General features: G+C 38.4%; 1 protein-coding gene across 4 annotated transcripts in view; it reads left to right on the forward strand.

Moving 5' to 3' along the window:
* Positions 1-5,000, forward strand: part of st18 (ST18 C2H2C-type zinc finger transcription factor) — a 65,257-nt gene that overhangs the window by 983 nt on the left and 59,274 nt on the right. The gene's annotated exons all lie outside the window — the stretch shown is intronic.

Here is a 5,000-nt window from a genome sequence, read left to right on the forward strand (position 1 = left end):
GTTGGCGGTGGTGAAAGTGCGACGTATTTATTTGTAAAAAAATATATTTCGGGATATTTTAAACAGGAAAAAATTCACCCTAAAGGCCCACAACAAAAGAATGTTTTCCAGTTTGCTTTCTGTGCATCATCAGAATCAGAATCAGAATCATCTTTATTGCCAAGTATGTAGAACACACAAGGAATTTGTTTCCGGTAGAACACGCTGCACTAGTATCGTCGTCAAAAAAAAAAAAACAAAAAAAAAACTGCTAAGTGGCACTATACAGTTCCATTTTGGCTACTGTTGAAAGAGTTCAAAGAGTTAATGGCTTGGGGGAAGAAGCTGTTTAAATGTCTGCTGGATTTGGTGCGCAAATATATATATACACACACACATATATATATATATATATATATATATATATATATATATATATATATATATATATATATATATATATATATATATATATATATATATATATATATATATAATCTCCTATTGTGTGTCCAAACTTTGGGATAATAGTAAAGTTTCATTTCACAAGGAGCATCCAGGCGGTGTGCGCGTGTGTTTCTGTGTGTGTGTGTGTGTGTGTGTGTGTGTGTGTGTGTGTGTGTGTGTGTGTGTGTGTGTGTGTGTGTGTGTGTGTGGTGAAACAATGATAAGAGGTTTTATTCCTTCCTGGACCACCCTTGCCATCTTCCCACCCCCCTCCTGGTCTTCAAAGTGTAGACGGGTTGGTTGCTACCCAACGCTTCCATGTGACCTGCACACGCCTGCAGGAACTGTCCATGGTAGCCGTTACAGTCCAGCAAAAAGAAAAAAGCAGCCACAAAACCAAATCCGACTCTGACAGCTCCCCGAAAAAGATTTTCTTTTCATTCTCCCGACTGTACAAGGCAGAATGACACAACATTACCTATCCCAAAAGGCCATGTATTGTCAAACAGCCGTGACCGGCGTGCTCCCACTCCAACTTCAGTTGGTTAATCCAGGAAAATGAATTATGTGGATTTAATTCAACGAGGTCTCAGAAATGATCCATCTGCTGTCGAGCAGCTGGCCAAAGGATAAATGTAATTAATGACTTAACTTTTGATCAGTATTCCACAGAAAGAGTTGTTTGTGTGGTGTCCTCCCCACAGTTGGGGGGGGGGGGGTGGTCAAACAAAACAAGGCCAGAGAGTGTTTTTATTTCCTCAGTTAATGCCAGGATTGAGTTTTTACACCAGTGATGTTTTGTTTTACACTGCTGTATGTTGCTGATGTATAATTATTGATTCAGTGGCATTGAACACAGCACAAAAATATTTTACAAATTAGGAAATTACTTTAATGACATCAGTGGTTCATTTGTTGATTCTTAATGCAATTTCAGAGGTTTTCTTGTTTTAGTTCAGTCAAGCAAGTTTGATTCCAAATGCTGTTGTTTCAGCTTGCAAAAAAATACTTACGAACTCCAGTGTAAAATATTATATAAAATAAAATTAAGTAACAAAAAATAAAGGATAGATATGTACGCGCGTGCCTGTGTGTGTGTATGTGTGTGTGTGTGTGTCTGTGTGTGTGTGTGTGTGTGTGTGTTTTTTGTCCAGTGTGGAGTGTCTACAAAAAAAAAGATACATCTTCCATACACACATTTGTCTAAACCCCTCACAAAAATTACATGCAAGAGAATGAGCTATTTGAGTGACGTCCAAAAGAAAAAAGATGAATTCCATATTTCTGATTTTGACGCGGCCGTACTTTTTTTGGGGGGCCTAAAATATACATCCCAATGTACCTTGATGGCGGCATACCTCATTGGCTGCGCTCAGGCTCACTTGGCCTAACTATAAAGCATCTGCTTATACCCTTGTGGGCTGGGAAGAATTAGGATTTATGAATTTATTTCCTCTGTTGTATTGTTTAAACAGCTTTGGTTTAGTTTTGATCCCTTCCTCTTGCCTTTGAGGCCGTTCCACGGTGTCAGCTGTTGACTGATAGTAAGAGAACTGCTTCACAGTGTGAATGAAAGAAAACTAGCGCTTGGTAAACACTGATAAGGGATAAATAGAAAGCGGTCAGGCAGAGATAGTTCTGTGGGAGCCCAGATTGTGTGCGGTCTGTTAAAATGAGATTCGAAGCCTGTCCTTTTTATTCTCGCCTCCCCTCCCTTCCCGGGTGCACCGTTTGTCTGGAAAATCTCCAGTGACCAGGCTCGCCAATCCCAGGATGCACTATTCTCTTCTTCTATTTGTTTTCTCTCCCAATGAGGGTCAAGTTGGCCAATAGACACGTCCCCGTTGCTTATGGACAGCTGTCATGACTTCCAGTGCTTACGCTGTTTTTTTTTTTTTAATGGATAGCTTTTCAGTCACAATAGTCAGAAATGACTTGCAGAGTAAAGTTACGTTTTACCGTTTGACTCTCTGGAGCTGGATAATTTTCATATGTTGTACAAAGCACAAAGTACAATAGATTATTACATCAAGAGACATCTGATCAGTTTTATGATCCCAAATTAAAGACAATTTTAACATCCCTTTTTCACAAAATGTAGCCACAAGACGTAAATTGTTCCTATTCGGACATGTTATGTAACACTATTTTTCATATTTTGTATGTAACTTTTTTGCATTAGTGTACCCGAAAGAAGAAGACAACATTTCAGCTTTTTAATACCTCTCATCAATAAATGTAACCACAAGCTCTATGGGTTTAACATAGTATGACAACAACTTTGATATCAAGAATTATCAGAAATTATTTTTTAATCCCCAGCAGGCTATCTGTTAGGAATAGAAAATGCAAATAAATCAATACATAAATAAAAATACCCGTCTTCTACTAAAAGAGACAACGAGGAGTGATTGGGTTATATGGGCAAAATATTATGTCACAATTTATGCAACATTTTTGTGAATTGTGTCACTTTTATCCCAGCAGGTAGGATATTTTGAGGTTTTAGGAAACAGAATACATAATTTCCAGATCTCTACTTTGCTCAGCCTGAAAGGTTTAAGAATGCCATATTTACTCTATTTAAGATATTTTAAGACTCTGAGCTTAGACTCTACCCATCCAATCTCTTTGCAACTGCGATGTTGATAACTCGCCCCAACACTCAAAGTAATTGTTCTTTTTGGGTGCATTCCGTTGTCATCCCTATCGTCATTTTTCGGTGAAGCTGTGTGTAAGTGTGTGTGTGTGTGTGTGTGTTTGTGTGTGTGTATGCGTGTGTGTGCGTGTGTGCGTGTGTGTGTGTGTGTGTGTGTGTGTGTGTGTGTGTGTTCGTTTGAGTGTTGAGTGTGTGCTTGTTTGCACGTGTGTGTGAGAGATGAAAAAGCCCTTTTCTAAAGGAGCACCATGTGGTGTGTTTACACAGAACATAATTCAGCTCATTGTAGCCCAGCAGCTAATGAGATTGGTTGTTAAGTGAATGACACAAAGGCTAAAAAAAAGCCTCGGTGTTTCAAATGACACACACAAACATGCATGCATACACGCATGCAGAGCACTGTGAGTCCACCTCATTGCGCTCCTCGTGCTCCATCTCTCCTCTGCTGCGTCACCATGAGATGGAAAGCAAAGGCTCAGGAAAGTGTGAGTTGAGCTTCACGTTCAAAAATGTTCATGCTTGGGGGAATGTGTGGTGGATTGAAGTCGACGGTTGGAGTGTCGGCGTCTGTGATGCTCAGGAGGTCTTCTTTTTACTTTGTGGAATTTGTTGGTCGTCTTCAGTGAAGCTTCGGCTTACTTCTAATCTGCATTAGAGTTGCACATCCACCAAAGGGAAATTGCTGGTGATTGTCGACTTGGAAGTTGAAGTGTTTCAAATGCAACACAGGATATAAATAGCCAGGATATAAATGTTTGGGATTTTGCATTATAGTCGCTTTTTTTATTTCATTTCATTGACTTTTTTTTAAATTCAGCTTTAATTAATGCTTTAGAGTGGCTTGTTTTTATTTTTAGAAAATGTTTCATTTTAGTTGAGATTTTCTTAGCTTTAGGGTTAGTTTTTTGGACTACTTGGCAAACGCAAATTAAATTCTGTGTGGTCTTATGGTAATACAAAAAAAAATACATTTTCGATGAACAAAGAAAGCTTGCTACTGATGCCCGATCTGACACATTTTTGTAATGGTGTTGACATCATCAAATCGGTTAAATCTGCCTGATTGTTCATGACTTTGCCCCCTTTTGTTTATGTATTTGTTTAAAAACTGGGAAATAGAAAATACAAGGTATTTTACATACAATATACAGTATTTCACTCGTAGATTTGTATCCCCAGAAACTAGACGGTACAATGTTTTTACTTCAAACACAATAGTTATTTTTAGATGGCCGCGCTGAAAAAGTATTGCACAAGCTAACTTACAAAATACTATTTTGCCCATTTTGCCACATATGCTTTGGAAATAAAATTTAAAAACCAAACAATTAATTCCCTTTCACTAAATGAGTAAACAAACTATTTTAAAAACATGATGATACAACAAATACAATAAATTACAAACTTGTCCTGTGACTGGCAGACGATCAACCCAACTGGGATAAGCTCCAGCTAACCTGCAACACTGGTGAGGTCAATTGTGGTTAAGAATGGATGCAAGTCCTAGCCTAAATTTGACATGTACATGGGAGAAACACTGAAACTAAAGTATCCATTTCATGACATCGAAATCAACGTGGATGCAGGAAAAGTGGTTAAAATTGCACCGTTGTCTGTGTCTGATATACAGAAGACTATTGTATTGTTGTGTCATTTTTTGTTAATTGTTTTTTGGTGGTGCGGGCACCTACAGCGACTCCTTTTCTCGTCTGTTACCTGGTTGAGCGGGAAGAAATTTCATCATACACATTTGACAATAAAGTTGTACTTCACTTCCCTTTGATCTTACTGATTCATTTTGATGGCTTACATTTGGATCGATCGATTCGCCTATGCCGCTTGGGTGTGTATCAGCCGCTTTTTGATGGCAACGGCTACATTGCAGAATGGGAGTGCATTAGCTTATCATGTTCGG

Source organism: Hippocampus bargibanti, linkage group LG11, assembly GCF_051943395.1.
Source record: "Hippocampus bargibanti isolate YZ-2025 linkage group LG11, ASM5194339v1, whole genome shotgun sequence".
NCBI classification, from domain to species: Eukaryota; Metazoa; Chordata; class Actinopteri; order Syngnathiformes; family Syngnathidae; genus Hippocampus; species Hippocampus bargibanti.